Here is a 16944-nt window from a genome sequence, read left to right as displayed (position 1 = left end):
GTCGGATTATTCTGATTGGGATTTCAGTGTGAAGGGTTTCTACAGCCAATCCCTGTGGTCAAATGTCTTTCTCGGTTTCCTCTGAGGATTTTACAGCAAAACCTCTAATTCTAAATTCTGATTGTGCTTGGTGTTGTATATCATGACAGTATTGTAGAGACATTGTACCGTACATTATAGCAGAAATGACTGGGGGGAAAAAAGTTACTCAACAGCCAAAAAAACAGCTTATCACTCTATGACTGAAGGATCCAGAGAGGGAGGAAAGATAAAAGGGAGTTTGGGGAGGGACTTCATTTAGCCTTTATTTAAAGTGCTGTTCATTGTTATACTCCAATATCCTTCTGTCTGTGTTTCAACTCTGCTTGTTGAAGCTCTTCACCATCACGGCAGTCTACAAAGATCATCCACCCACTTCAATAGTCAAGATGAAGAAGAGGTGAGTGTCTTTTCCATCTTGGATGTTTGTTTGTTTGTTGTTTAACACTGATGGATAGTATCATAGTGCTTTTAAAAGCAAAACAACAGTCTGAAACAAAATACCCATATATTTTTTAATCAGTGTGCTCATTTATTGAATAAAAGTCATCATCTTCATAATTTTTTAGAAAATATTCTTTTCGTTTTAAGTCTTGACTGGAAGCTGAAAGTGTTGATTAATGTGAGGATTTTTTGTTGTTGTTGAGAGGATAAGCAACTGGACAATGGAAACATTAAAAAAACTAATACATATTTGCAGTGTCTGCCATTATAAATAATGGAATTAAAACCATTTACATCGAACAGCTATTCTATTCTAAACTTTAATCAAATGTGTCCAGCTGGTGTGTGTCTCAACAGCTGTTCTCAGCATTCAAAAAGAGTTCTGTACCCCCTGCGTCCATTGCCTGCTGAGGCTAATGTAGGGTGAAGGAATGGACTTAAAAAGAGTTCATGCTTCACATACCCCTTTTCCACCAACAAGAACCGGGTGCTGGTTCAGAGCCAGAGCCAAAGCTGGTTCAGAGAGGGTTCGACTGACGAGCTTAATAAGAACCGATTTGCCTTTCCACCGGCTAGAGAGCCACAACAGAGCCAGATCTTACGTCACTGTATACGTCTCATGTTGCCCAGCAACGCTAGTGCGGTAGCGCCAAACAGTACGCCAGGCTTGTTCGAGATGCATCGGCTTCTCGCAGATCGATCTCCGCATGACATCAAAGCACTGCGATAGCGATCTAAAAGCACAAGGAGTCGTATGTTCTCCAAACACTCCCGCAGCTCCGATCGGTCCGCGCCGCTCCGATGCATCTCGAACAAGCCATCAACAATAACGGACGTTGCAATACTATGGATGCTCATGGGTTTACAAAATACATCGGAGTCCAACGCGTTTGTGCAGCTCGCCGTAACTTACATAGACGGATATTTATAATCGAGCTGCTATTAGCTCGACTAGCTGCTATTTAAAAATGGCGGTCACAAGTTTCTATTCGTCTTGTTGGTCACGGTAACCCCGCCCCCAGCCCCTGACGCAAGTGGTTCTTACTTGGCTCTGTTCTAGACCAGCAATGATTTGGTGCTACTTAAGAACCACTTTTCCTGGTTCGGAGCTGGTGCTTTGCGTGTGGAAAACCAAAGAACCGAATTGAAACTAGGCTCTGGCTCCGAACCAGCACCAGCTCTGCCTTGGTGGAAAAGGGGTAACAGAGTCCAACAACCCATATGTTTACCACAGAATAATTGAAATGGTCTGTGATGAAGTTGTATCACAAACAGTCGCAGCGATTTACTAATAGATTTATGATAAAATTATTTGTCTCTCTTTATAGTCAATGATGTAACCTATATTTGGGATTAGAGTATATTTTAAGAATCCATCTAGCAATGATCCTTGCTCTGAATTGTTATTACAAATATCTATTAATAAATATTATTTTAACCCTTAAATGCACACCTCGGGTCTTTAGTAACCCGGGACCAGAGGTGTAAAGTCCAGGGGTCAGAAAGTAAAAGTCCTACCATATGTTTATTCCACCCATGAACTCAGCCAGCTGATTTCACTCATTAGATCTCCTGGCTGAAAAACTGTGCTAATTAGCAAATCCTGGTGATTGGAACAAAATACCCAAGAGAAGTTTGAGTCTCTGAACCTGGACTTTACACCTCTGCAGACATCATGCACTGCCCTTCCCCTCAATCATCTTTTTAAAGATAGACATCAACCATCTTAGTATTTGTCAATCAAATCATTATAAACAAAATAACAAGATTTTTTTTTTAAAAAAGAATGCATGTTTTTGAACGTCCCGAGGTGTGTAACAGTGTAGCCTAAGTCTATATTTTTCTGCAAAACAATAATTGAATCTTTGATGACTGAATAAGTGCAAATCACTTTTATGTCCACAAGGTGGCGATGTCTGATACACAATGATGAAGTGATGTTTCACTCATATTACCGCAGGCAGAAAACAAAAGACTAGGAAGTATCATCTGCAAAACTTGAAAAATGGCTCAGCGATTTACTGCAGAGCAAGTACTGAACGCAATCAAATATAAGTGTCACTGTCACTTGATGGTGGATCTGGTGAAGAAGCTGTCAGCGATCAAAATATTGATTTTGAAGATTTTAGTTTTAAAAATATGAGCCAGATGCAAAATGTACTGGGAAATGAGCTCTGATGAGGTCAGTGACGATGGTATAAAACATCTGCTCAAACTGAACCTTTCTAAGATCCATATTCTTCTGTAATTGTTACTCCAATATCAGGAGAATTTTATATCATTGTGACAGGTAGAAATCTGCCCATAATTGAATATAGATCCGGGTTAATAAAGACCCAAATATGTATTGTAATTGTAATGATTGGCGAAACATTCATGCATTTAAAGGTTAAACAAGTTATTGTTGTAATTATTACACACACATAAATGCATATATAAATAAATATACACTTCAGTTCAAATGTTTTGGGTTGGTGAATTATTGTTATGTTTTTGTAAAATGTCTCTATAACTATTTTATTTTAAGATGTCAGTTCCTGTATGGGAAAGCTGAATTTTCAGCATCATTACTCCAGTCTTCAGTGTCACATGATCCTTCAGAAATCATATGTTGATTTGCTGCTCAAGAAACATTTGTTATTTTTATCAATGTTGAAAACATTGTGCTGCCTAATATTTTTGTAGAAACCACAATAAATTTTTTCATGATTCTATGATGAATACAAATTTCAATAGAGTAGCATTTATTTGCAACAGAAATATTATATCATTTAAGTGCCTTTACTGTCACGTTTGATCGATTTAATGCATCATGAATATATATATATATATATATATATATATATATTTATATATATAATATATATATATATATATATATATATATATATATATATATATATATATATATATATATATATAAATTATCTCACTGATTCCAAAGTTTTTTAATGGTAGTGTAAATGTCATCAAATAACGTGAACCTTTTTATCAGTTATATCATATTGTGTTGATGTTTTATTGTCTGATATTCCAAGTGACAATGAAGTTTGACAGCATTCTGGACAAGGCAGATGGGTTTGGCCGTTACCAGATTGCACTGGCCTTGCTGCTGGTAATACCTCGCATCACTATCCCATGTCACTTCCTGCTGAACAATTTTATAGCCGCCATCCCATCTCATCACTGTGACATCAGCTCTCTGGATGCTGACAGGTTCCTTGGGAATCTGAGTCGAGAAGAGAGACTGGCTGTCAGTATTCCTGCACAGGAGGATGGGACTCCTGCTTCCTGTCACATGTTCTCGTATCCTCAGTTCCACCTGCTGATGAACTCCTCCAGCAGCACAGAACTTCCTGTAGTGGAGTGTCAGAATGGATTGGAGTATGACAACAGCACATTCATCAGCACTCTCGCCATACACTTAAATTCTCATGACGGTGTATCCCATAAATAGACCTTTCTCTGCCTCTCTCACCACTCACAATTTTAATGTCTTTAATTTCTCAATCAGTTTGATTTAGTTTGACAGGTTTTAGTTGACAAGAGAGGACTGGCCAAAACATCAGTCACCATATTTTTTTGGGGCGTCATGGCTGGAGCTGTGTTCTTTGGAGTGCTCTGTGATAAGTAAAAAAAACAATATTCTCCTTTAAGAATCTTTCAGCAGTGTGATAGCAGTAACACAGAGAGATATTTTAATGAAGCATTTTATATTATGAATGCAGTATTAATGCTCTGAAGGGTCATTGCTCATGTATGTGTTGTTTTCAGGTATGGCCGTAGGAGCATGTTGCTGGTGTCCTATGTGTTATCTATAGTGTTCAGTGTTGCTAGTGCTTTCTCAAGCACCTACATCATGTTTGCTGCCTTCCGCTTCCTGACTGGATTGGCATTGACGGGAATCATCAACATATCTGTTGGGCTCAGTAGGTCTTCTCTGAAACCCAACTGCCTTAATTCTTCTTTGCTCTGTATTTTTCCTCTCCATTGTATCCCTTCCTAGGACTCAGAGACATTAAGTCGTTTGTCCAGTCCGAACACTTTAGGGTCCAAAATGAAAATAATCCAATCTTAACAAGGTCAATCACTGCACTGACATTATCAGATAAGTGAATTGAGCTGGATGTTGACACTCCTGTAGAGCTGCTTCATAGCTGAATCAAATGTGTCGTGGTATTCGGTATTATCGGGGTATTCGGCAGTATTTCCTGGAGTTTAGGCAACATGCTTCTGGCCGGTTTTGCCTGTCTGGTCACTGATTGGAGGATGCTGATTATTACTGTCACTTCTCATCTTCTTCTTGCTACAGCAACCTGGTGGTAGGGGAACACCATTAAAGTCAGGGCCTGTTTGTAAGGTCATGACATGTTTTTCCTCAGCTGCAAAATATGTCTTTTTTTCTTTTTCTTTTTTCATTAAATTATTTTTAATTACATTTAATAAAAGTCATAAACAAAATGTCTTCACTGTCACTTTTGATAAATTTAATGCATTTCTTTCAAAAACATAAAAAAAAAATATGTTTTCCAAACTTTTGACAGGTACTGTACATATAAATATATATATATATATATAAGAGATTGGTTAATACTTTAAAAGGTGAATCCCTGAATCAGCACGATGGCTAATAGCCAATGGAAAGGCAGAAACAGCATACAAGTATCTGCAAAAGTGTGCTACTTTTAACAAAAGACGAGACTTCAGTGCTAGAGTCAAGCCAGAGGTATACAGGGTCTCATTTGCCATCTATGTTTGCCATCATTTAGATATTTGCAAAGAACTAATTTCAACAGTAACACCATTATTTCTGTTTCTATCTCAGTCTCTGTCTACTAGAGCAACTATGGATCAACAGGGTCACAGTTACACTTACTTGGACCTAGTCAAAACCCCACAGCAGAGGAGACTCACACTTTTTACTGGAATAGTGTGGTAGGTTCTTGTGTGTGTAATTTAAGTATTTTATTTTAGAATTGAAGAAAGTGCCTCTTTTTAGTGAATATATGGAAGCAATGAGCATATTTTCATCTTCCCTTTTTGTATGGCGTTTCTTCTACGTACTATGGCATCATCTTAAACATCACCGGCTTTGGGCTTGATCTTTACCTGACGCACTTCATTTATGCAGCCATAGAGGTGCCATCAAAAATCCTCATCTACTTTTGTCTCAACAAGGTCGGCCGTAGAGACACTCAGAGCGGGACACTGGTGCTCACAGGATTGTGCATACTCATCAATATCATCACACCTACAGGTTGAACACCTTTAGTTGCAAGTACACTTTAAATAAGTGGTTCTTATCAAAAAATTGTTTCACGACTATGGTTGCAATAGGGTTAAGCCAAAGATACCAAACTTGGGATACCACAATAGGCAAGGCAAGGCAAGTTTATTTATATAGCACATTTCATACACAATGGTAATTCAAAGTGCTTTACATAGAAGAAATTAAAATAATCAAAAGAAATCAGAATAATTAAAACAGTTTAGCAAATGAAATCAGAATAATTAAAACATAAAATAAAATACAGTGCAAACAGTCGGACGAACAGTGGCACAGTGCTCATTCAGTAAATGCACAGTTAAACAGATGTGTTTTGAGTCTGGATTTGAATGTGACTACCGTAGGAGCACATCTGATCTCTTCTGGAAGCTGGTTCCAGCTGCGGCTGGCATAGTAGCTAAAAGCAGACTCGCCATGCTTAGAGTGAACCCTTGGTATTTCTAGCCGACGTGATCCTAATGATCTGAGTGATCTGTTGGGTTTATATTCACTGAGCATATCTGCAATGTATTGAGGTCCTAGGCCATTGAATGATTTATATACCAGTAATAATACTTTAAAATCAATCCTAAATGTAACTGGCAGCCAGTGTAAAGACCTGAGGACTGGTGTGATGTGTTCATATTTTCTGGTTCTGCTCAGAATCCTAGCAGCAGCGTTCTGTATGAGCTGCAACTGTCTATACTTTTAAAAGGGGTGAGAAAAACACTTGTTGATGATGTCAAAAGTCATACAGCAGTCAAACTATTAATTTTGATACAAATCATAGAAACTGCCAAATCTGCAGGTGCCGACATGGAATGATTGTCCATCTTGAAAATCATGTACGAAATTATACAAGCCTAGATTTAATGGTGCTGTATGTAAGTTTTTGACTTTACTAAAGCATAACAATACCATAATATGTTTGCAGATATTTAGGAAACATGCTGATTTCACATACTTGTTTCTCAGAAAAACAATGGTACAGCCAGTTATTCTACTTTGAAATGTGCGTTCTGTGTCGGAATGTCTGTTTTTGTTTTGGTCTGTGCGATATTGCACGTTGCCAATTTACCCAATAGTATTTGGCCAACACAGGTTCTCAGTTGGCGGAAAGCACAGCATATTGCAGCCATGGAAGCCAGTGAACAAACAGGGTCAGAGATCGGCACCTCAGCACCCATCCAAAAATCTCTATGAACAAGAGCATATCGTCGCTGCCCGATGAAACTCATGTATGTCCAAAACGGTTACTTTTCAGGAAGTGAAAAAAAAACCGTAATTTCAAAAGCAGTTGTACGTAGCGTTGCATACTTCGTACGGCATCTTTAAATGTAACCATATTCTTGCCAGTGTAATGATATAATCCACATTTGACCAAACTCGAGTTTAAATAAACATACGTACATATTTTACAGTAACGATGGTCGATGCGCGTTCTTCCGATTACTAATTAGAATGACCAAGTCGCGTTTCATATTGACAGATGAATAGGCTACGCTCAGTTTATTAAATAGCCCACGTCTCAGTTTATTAAATACACTCAGTTTATTAAATAGCCTACGTCTCATTTTATTAAAAACGCACAGTTTATTAAATGCCTCTTGCAAACTATGAAGGGACAATGAATCAATACACTGACATGGCAATGCTAGATTGATACTTTGTTTGCACAGTCCTACCGTAATTTTGTGAATATATAATAAACTTGAGAACAGTTGTCAAAAACAAACGTTTGCTGATACTTTACCTCACAGTGTTATTCGTGTTTGCGCTTGCTCCTGTTGCATGTCCTCACAAACTGGCAACCTGCGTGAGCGTCGGGTCTGAGGAGGAGGAGGCGGGGGAAACAACTCTCTCCAATATTTTGAATTTGGTCTGCAGTACCAATTTCAACCCCTAGCTGTTAATCTTACATACTGCATCTTTAAACACAGGTACACTCACAACAAGGATAGACATTTATCATGACCACAGTTCTTTTTGTATGGTGAATTATTTGCCTTCGAAACCACTGAAATGCAATCTTAAGATGTTGCAGGTATATTAATCAATTGAAATGATTAATTTCAAGGACATTTTCTTTTTACGGACAAATTTGGATACTGCTTTGGGTCGCACTGTGGATCCAACGTAAAATGTAGTCTTAAAGAACCACTACTTTGCCCAAAAACAGTTATGTCCATCTTTTATGAATGGCATAGTATGACATGTGATTTGGTTGTCTGTGTGATTTGATTCTGTGTGAATGTCTGTGGGTTTAGAATTCTGGACTTTTCGGACTGGTCTCATCGCTTGGCTTCTCCCTGAAACAAGCAATGCAAGATTGCCAGAAACAATAGAAGATGTTGAAGAGATGACAAAGAAATGACAGCAAATACAAGACAAAATGTTTTCAGCTTTATTTTGTTGTATTGTATTCTGTTATTTTGTTTGTTGTTCTCATTTTTAAATTCACAATCATTTGCTTTATTATTGCAGAAAAAACCTGTCTATTTCACAACAGAGGATCAGAGTAACATTCCTTTAAAGTTGCACATCTCTACAGACACTACGCAATGATATGCAAATCACTTCAGAAGCAGAAATTATAGTAACAAGTCTCATAAGCTGAACTTTACACCATATCCCACATTTTGTATATAACTAATAAAACTTGAGTCATGGTATACTGTTTTACTTACCTCTAGGAATTGATAAATCTTGATTCAGTCTTTTTTGCCCATGCATTACCTTACTTTATCTACATATTTAGTTAATCTCTTTCTTTTTAAAGAGGACCTATTATGGTTTTTTTTACATTTTCAACTTTCTTAAGTGTATAATGTTCCTGTTTGAGCAGGAAAAAGGTCAACGTTACAAAGCACAAAGTCCACTCCATAGGGAATTAATCTCTATATCAGGGAGCATTGTTTCTGAACTCTCTGCAATGCTTTGTTGTAGTCTTTCTTCCAGATTTTTCTTCCGGAAACATACACGTCACAATATCCCTCATTTAAATAATTCCTGCCTAAGTCATACGCAAAAAAGGGGAGGCCTGGTTGAGTTGTGTTACACTTGAAACCAAGCGGCAACCTCCCTGTCTCTCTTGAAACCAACATGGAAGTGAATTAAACTGCAATTCATCGACTGGCCGCTTGAGGCTGGCAGCAACAGTGAGTCAAATCTGTATCTCCCCCATGTTAAAATGCCCAACTTTACAGCAGAAAAAAATATGTTTACAGCCTGGTGTCTAAAGTTGTTTTGGTCTATACAGCTAATTTTGCCCTTCATGACAACTGTAATCATTTCTCTTGTATACACACTTGGTGTCTGAATTAGATAATTATATATATCAGGCCATACATTGCTGTCCACTTCTTGTCATCCACAATCCAAAGATCGTCAGGTATTGCGTAGGGATCCGGCAAGATCTCACCATTGCTGAGAGTAAGTTTTTTAATATAATCTCCACGGTCGGAGGTAGGCTACTACTTCCCAACAATCCATCGTCAAATCAATTGATTTACAGTTAAGTAACGTTATATGTGTGCAGTCATGATATGTTGCAGGTCGTAAAGTAACGTAAACAAGGTTAACTTATAAAAGCAAATTCGGGCTCTATAGAGGCTATTACATTATAGGCTACTAACTTAGTCTAACATGATAATTCATACATGCATAACAGTATGTACGGATTTTGATTCGTAAACAGTTGGACGTTTTACATAATGTTATATTAAAATGAAACACAAACAAACAGATCCAACTCTGAAATTGCATTTTATTATTGAGTCAACAAGAAATTACAAACAATGCGAAATCTACGTTAATTTCAATGTTCTTTTACAGAACTCGGCATAAGAGATAGCGTTTTTTTGCCCCCTGGATGCGCGCGCATCCGCTATTGTTGGCTATACAAGAAACCCGTGTATACCTTCGCCCACGCCGTTGGATTCCGTCGTTGTCGAGTATCGAGAGAACAACCAGCGCTGTTCTTCAGTTTTTTTCTTCTGTGAACATGCCCTCATGGATGTCTGACAATTTCGTTGCTTTTTTTGGAGTTCAGATATAACTTCTAAGATATAAAGGCCTCACTCGTTCTGCGGTACCGTTGATCTTACGGAACAGATAGACTATAATATGCTTATTTAACTTTTTAGTGTTGAATAAAAAGTACCGTCAGATGAAATTCTGCAGTTGTCAGTGCTTTCACTCGAAATGAACGGAATGCATTTACTTGAACTTCTTAGGTAGCCCTAATATCTATCAGAATTTAAAATGGACTGAATAAAGCTCTCTACGAACTTGACGAGCGATGCCGCGCTGACTGACATGCGCATGAATCACTGTCAAACACACGCTCAGAGCAAATATTGTAAGTTACTGAATGATAATACATTTTATCTAGCAGAATAATAATGCATCTCAATACACATAGTCTCACGTTTAGTTATGTCTTTTAACAATTATAGTATTTTGAAGGGCAAAAACATGAACTTTAACTATTGACTTTAGGCCTACTTCTTCAAGTCAGCTGTCACTTTAGTGCAAGGCCAGTAGCACCTTAGCTCCTTAAGCCTGTTTTATGCTTCTGCGTCGCATCGACGGCGTAGCCCCGCAGACCCCTCTGCGTCGCCGCGAACCCCTTCTCCGTCCCCTCCGCCGTAGCTAGACGTGCACCTCCAAAAAATGTTAAATACGCGTTAACAACTACTTCGAGGCGACGCAGACCGCAAGGGCTGTGATTGGTCAGATGCACCGCGATGCAACCCAACCTGACGCAGAACCATAAAACGGCCACGACGCCGTACGAATGACGGCGTAGCTACGCCGTGGAGTTGATGCAGAAGCATAATGAGGCCTTTAGCCTGAGCAAACTCGATCATGTCGAGCTAGGCGGGCATAGTTTCAGCACCCAGTCACCTCAACTCCACCCAAAACCCGCCTTTTTGCCCATTATCGTTTATCCGGGATTGACGCACGGTGATGCGTTGCCAAGATGGCGACGGTCGACTCCGCCCACTTTAGGCTTCAAAAACGCTCTTCAGAAACCTACGGGTGACATCATGGACACTACGCCCATATTTTTTTTTTACAGTCTATAGTTGAAACTAGCGGTTATAGTAAGGGGTGTGGCATTCCCGAAATAGCTCGAAGTGGTTGACCAATCACAACATACTGGTCCGGCTGACCAATCAGAGCACTTTACGCTTTTCAGAAGGAGAGGCTTCATGGAGACATGAACTAAACACATAGACATATACACTAAATGTCGCCTTGGGGTTCTAAGCATACGTCAAAACCGTCACCATCTTGGAACAGGGGTCTTGTCATAGGAAGTAGCTAGGTAATGCTGCTATCTCCGCCTCTACTTCGAATTCATGGATGATGCGGACTTTTGTGCTGCGTATGGATGTTCACACGAACGTGAAACTAAAATCAATATAGAAGTGTGTTGAGTTTAGACATGCACTCTATAGCATTTGAAAAACAAGGCAAGTCCCTGAAACACTACACTGATTTAAGGGGGGGAGGAGGGTTCTGTATGAATGTGATTCTGTTTCACAAGACTGGAAACCAACAGTTTAAGAGACTAATATAAGCCAAGTTGTCTAGCTCATGTTCTAATATTTCATTCCCAATACATTGGAACATGTGATGTTGATTACTAGATATTGTTACTTTAATCCAGATTGTACTTAAACAATTCAGAGAATTGGACATGCATGATAATGGATCGCATTATCGTGTAGTTCCAGGCAGGTTTAGTCAACAAGCTTCAGATGCAGACCTCAAAACTTCTCAGGCCATTTGTGATTTGCTTCCACCTGCAAATTGCTTTGTGTATCATATTTAATAAAACCAATACAATTTAAATCTTTAAATTAGCATGTATAGTCACACCATTGTAGCCATTTTGCATGCAGTAGGCTAAGTTACGATAGTTCATTCTAAGTTTACTCATGTGGAAGAATGTGACTAATAAACTTAGGCATACTAACACTGCATTATATTTTTGAAAAAGAAGTAGATTATCTTAATATCAAAATCTTAAATTTTCTCTGGACTCAATGATAAATACATGTCTGACCATTGGAACGAACCAAAAAAAAATGAAAATCGCATTCATGACGATTTATGGTGACGATTCATGACGATTAGTATCTGGACTCTGTGTGACAAACAGCACCCTGGACAGCTCTACGTTTTCCAGAGTCTGACTTCTATTAGTTAAAGTAACACTATGTAGTTTTTCAACCTTCATAATACATTTCCAAGACCCTTGTGATGGTACATCGACTTACAATAGGTTAAATGACACGTCTGCCATAGCCTGACGTGGTCTGTATCACTTTTACTGGCACTATGTAACTTCGGGTTTCGGGTAGTAACCGGAGCACAAAAAGAACTACAAAATTTGACTGCTTTACGGCATACATAGTTTTTCTTTGTTTGTGATGTCTTTCATAAAATCATGCATCATACTCTACCTTGTCTGTGGCCATTGTTGATTCCAAAGCCGGTGCTGGATAAACAGCGAGCGTGCGCGTGTGACAGTAGGCTTTGGTAGGCTAAATTATTTACGGCAGCGGTAATGGACAATTCCGCTTACAACCTGTAGGGCGACCGCAGAGGAAAAGTTCCTTGGTGATGCTTTAATGAGCTGTGGAAGTGGCAACACTCTCGTGTAATTGACAACTGCCACCGAAAACCAATACATCACACATGTTCTCTTCAATATTTATATTTTTGGCAGCAAATATATGATTATAGATAGAATGAGTTTCTCAGTCGCTATTTTATTGGATAAGTCATAAGTTATACAGAGTGAACACAGCTCATGTATCCATGTTTATCATTAGAAAAAAAACATACTGTGTATCATCCAGTCTTCTACTTAAAATGAAGGTGCCACACCTGTCATTAAAAAAACCAAAAAATTTTTGCTCGTTATCTAAACTTTATAACAAGTAGTACTGCTGTAAATATGAAATTATAGAGAAAAGTCCTGAATGCAAGCAGACAGGCCAAACATGCACCCAACTGTATGCAGTCATACACAGTTGTTTAATTAGATTGTTTTCAGTTCTAATGTTCCTGGCAGGGAGTGAGAGCAGATATTGTGTTTTTCACATATAGCTTTCTGCATTTTAAAAACTTTGATGAAGCTTTGGTGGACCTGAACATAATTTATGTGAGTTTCAGTTCCCAGCAAGCAATAGCCGTCATTTCACCGTCTCGGTTAAATATAGACCCGATATAGTCCCGCTATGTGTGACCCACTTTTAGCCAAAATAACAGTGAATCTGGTTACATGTAATTTTTTCCAAAATAATTTGCGAGATATGGTATTCCATCATATAAGCAAAGTCAACTGTGATTACAAGGTGTTTGGTTTCATTTCTTTGACATATTCTTATAAAGGCTGTGCGTAGCCACTATTTAGCTCGTAGTCAGACCGGCTATTGCAGCCCAAATATAGTCAAAACTGATTAATTGTAGTTTTGTGGCCAGGCAGCGCATGAGATAGCCTGATGTCCCATCATGTTCGCATTGGTAATAATATCTACAAGGTGCAAGGGTTATTTCATGAAATGGTCAAAAGTATTGACGATTTAGCTCTGAATTAGACGGGCTATGTGCAGTCTGCTTTTAGCCCACCCGGCGAAATCGAGCGTCTACACTCAACGGCTTGGCTATAGCCCTGATTTAGACCAGCGATTAGTATAGCCAAAATAGCCTTACAATTATTTTTCGCACACGCAGCTTCATGTTTGCTGTCACACATAACATTTATACACAATCTACAATATTATTTGACTGTCCTTAATTTTAAATTAAATAAAAATGCAATTACATTTCTCAACCGCTAGATGGCAACAGCCTCACTGATACATAACTACTGGCAACGCGAGACTTGATAGTTAGTAGAGATCACTGTTCTCGCGATCGCTCCATTAACATTTCCACCATTTTTAAACATTTTAAACGAGACAGAGCATTGCATTCACTTACCTGTCGGTCGAAGAGAAGAGGTAAAATAAAGTCCTACTTTTGTCTTGTAAGTATCTGTGTTTTCGTTTTGACGTGATCATTTTGTAACTAAATTATTTGTTATCATGTGTTGTTGGAATTGTGACATTTTAGCAGGTAACAGTGTAGACTAGAGTAAGCCTGTGCATATTAACACGGTACATGCACGTGTATTGTAACTGCATGTGTCCATGTGCAACCTATTATAATATGAAAGCCACAAATATATTTTACTCTTTTCTATCATTATGATATGAAAATAGAACTTTTTAACTTGGCAAGTTTATTTGTAAAGCACATTTCAACAGCAAGGCAATATAAAAATACAATATAAGAAAACAATTAAACACTTTAAAATAATAATAATGTGTCCAATTAATAAAAGGTACTGGCAAACAAAACTAAAAGTATTTAGCCTTAACTCAAATATATATATATATATATATATATATATATATATATTAGAACTGGTTGAATAATTTATTTTAATGTGACAGGCTATATTGATATACATGATATAGTCTCAAATCTCAATCTATATTGCTGTGGAAAATATATACATGCATCTTAACTCTATATTGGCCAGCTCTAGTGACCATCCAAGCAAAAGTCACAATTACTGTAATTAAAGTTAAAAATTATGATGTCAATAATACTTTTTTGTCGTTGTTTAAAATTTTGGTTTTATTTTACTTTTTATTTTATCATTCTTAATATTTGTATTATCTTAAGTTGTTGTTCCACATTTTATTTGGTCATTTTTATGTTTTGATCTTTTTGTAAGTTATCTAAGTTGTTAATGTACTTTTTCTAAATAAAACTTTTATATTTAATTTGATTGGATGGATTGTCATTTATGAGAACCTGACATATTTGAGTGAAAAAGGATTTTAATCCTTTAGCCATAATTTTGTTGTCTATTAGATGTGGTTCTTCAATAGCTATGTTATTGATGACTAGTCTATTTTTGGGCTCTGGTTAGACGTCTATTAGATTTTCACTGACAGCCCAAATTCAGCCTTGTTTTAGCCGAGACCCATATTCACCGTCTTGGGCTGGGGTTAGACGTCTATTAGATGTTTATATGTAGTCGTTCAATAGCCGTCTAATTGACGACTAGTCTATTCTTGGGCTCTGGATAGACGTCTATTAGATTTTCACTGACAGCCCAAAATAAGCCTTGTTTTAGCCTAGATGTCTGGGCTGTGTTTTGACAGCTACAAAACAGTGTCCTACACAGCATTTTATTAAGACAAACACAATTTATCCCTTTTCTAAAATTCCATGACTCCCCTATGGTTTGCCCCTCTTCTTTAACTATTTTAAAAAGGACATCCATGGTGATTTTATCGTGTGTGTGTGTGTGTGTGCAGAATTAATGTCAGGTGTGTGTGGATTGCATCAATTTGCTTTTGATTTCTTTTGGCCACCAATGATGGACTGTGCAGAGAAAATTGAAAATGACATTAAAACCACGTCCATGTATGTCTATTTTGTCTAGTTTATTTTGTAAGTCGTAAAAAAAGATGGGTGTTTATAAGTTTAGAGAGAGATTTTCATTTTCTTGTAGCTAAAGCAAACACACACCTTTATGAGATGCAAGTTAAAAAGAATTTGGTAAAGACAGAGTATGATAAAACCCACAATAAGTGCACATACCCTACATTTTAGTCCAGACCAGTGAGCTATTTTAAGAAATGATGTTGGAAATATCCAAATATTTGAGTGAGTGTGCATTTCAACTCTTTACTTGAGATTTACATACATGTATACATATATGCCTATTATAAATGTGTCTTTTGTGTGTTCACACCATAGACTAAAAAAAAAGTTCATATATTTCCAATATCTACTGTAATGTTGCCCCAGAAACCATGTGGAGTATGTTTTAATGTAAGGAGTGAACAGGGTCTTACCAGAAGAGGCCATCTCACGCAAGCTAAAGACAGGCAACACTAGAAAATTTAAAAGAAAATGAATTTTAAAGTGGGTAGAGAAGAATAGGGGGAGCTAAACCTACACGTGGTTAGCTAAGTTTAAGCCAGATAGAACATAAACTTGACCGTCAAGAACTTTTTGTCTCTCAAAATAAATTATAGACTCATCCATTGATATAGAAATTAATGATATCTAGGGTACCTATACCAAGCTAATCGTTTATAAATAATAAATGTTGAATTATTGCTAAACAACAATAACTTTAGCAGATTATTTAACACAAATGACAGAATCTAAACATTTTTGTCAGATTTTCATTCTAACGATAAAAATCTTGATTATACGGTATTATTACTTTGTCTTCTGGGCAAGATTCATCCTTATAAAGACAGAACCATTCAATGATCCTAATTTAAGAATATTCTCCTCTGATATAAAGTCCCTTTTTTCTTCTTTTATGAAAATGTCAAAACCTTTAAACTCAAAGGTTTCTAAAATAAATTATATCATTGAGTCTGTTGTAAAGAATCTTTAATTATTTATATTGACAAAATGTAAAATTGTATTGATTTGTGTAGCCTCAATCTCTTTTGATGTCCCACTTGTTATTTTTTTCTCTTTCTCACTGTTAATGTCTTGTATTCTTTCATTTGCAATACAAAATAAATAAATGTATATATAAAAAGGAAGATTAACATAACTCAATTCGTCTCGCTGTACAGCCTCCCTCTACTGGACGCATCAGGAACAACAGGGATGTAAAATTTTCAGGGGCGTAAAACTGCCAGGGGCGTACAGTACCGTATATCTGCCGGCTCCAGGTCTGCAGCCTCCCCATATGGGCAGGAATCAAGCGCGTCTCCTCTCGTGTTGTTCGTCGAGCTACACAATAGCCAATCAGAAAATAGCACTATTGTATCTGGGTAAGATTTAACGCAACAACCAATGACAAAAATGTATCTAACCCCGTTTAAATCTTAAACTATAATAAAATAGTATAATGTAATAAATATAATATCTGCCTTTGTCCCCCGTTTCTGTATGTATTGTTTAACAGTGTTGTCATTTATGAAGCAGACATGCTGTCCATCCAAATGAGGCCAGGCCTTCCACCATAGGTTAAACACTGTCTGTGTTAGATGCTAATTTACTAAAGGAAAATGCTAATGATCTACATGCTTAATAATCTACATCAAATCAGTTAATGTGTAATAGACTTATGGTTGGATGAGCTCAAG

At 37.3% G+C, this 16944-nt stretch overlaps 1 pseudogene across 1 annotated transcript; it reads left to right on the top strand.

Moving 5' to 3' along the window:
- The first annotated feature begins 320 nt into the window (after nt 1-320).
- On the top strand, nt 321-8418 carry LOC143747007 (solute carrier family 22 member 7-like; annotated as a pseudogene). Its single transcript, XR_013206646.1, has 10 exons — nt 321-439; nt 3522-3900; nt 3991-4113; nt 4258-4416; nt 4641-4805; nt 5086-5209; nt 5309-5418; nt 5526-5740; nt 8017-8112; nt 8232-8418. The product of XR_013206646.1 is annotated as a solute carrier family 22 member 7-like (transcript).
- Nucleotides 8419-16944: the final 8526 nt, after the last annotated feature.

This window comes from Siphateles boraxobius, unplaced genomic scaffold (genome assembly GCF_051911475.1).
Source record: "Siphateles boraxobius isolate OS27281-9 unplaced genomic scaffold, OSU_SipBor_1 22, whole genome shotgun sequence".
Taxonomy (NCBI): Eukaryota; Metazoa; Chordata; class Actinopteri; order Cypriniformes; family Leuciscidae; genus Siphateles; species Siphateles boraxobius.
Note: the sequence above shows the minus strand (reverse complement) of the source record. Positions and strands in the feature narration are given on the sequence as shown.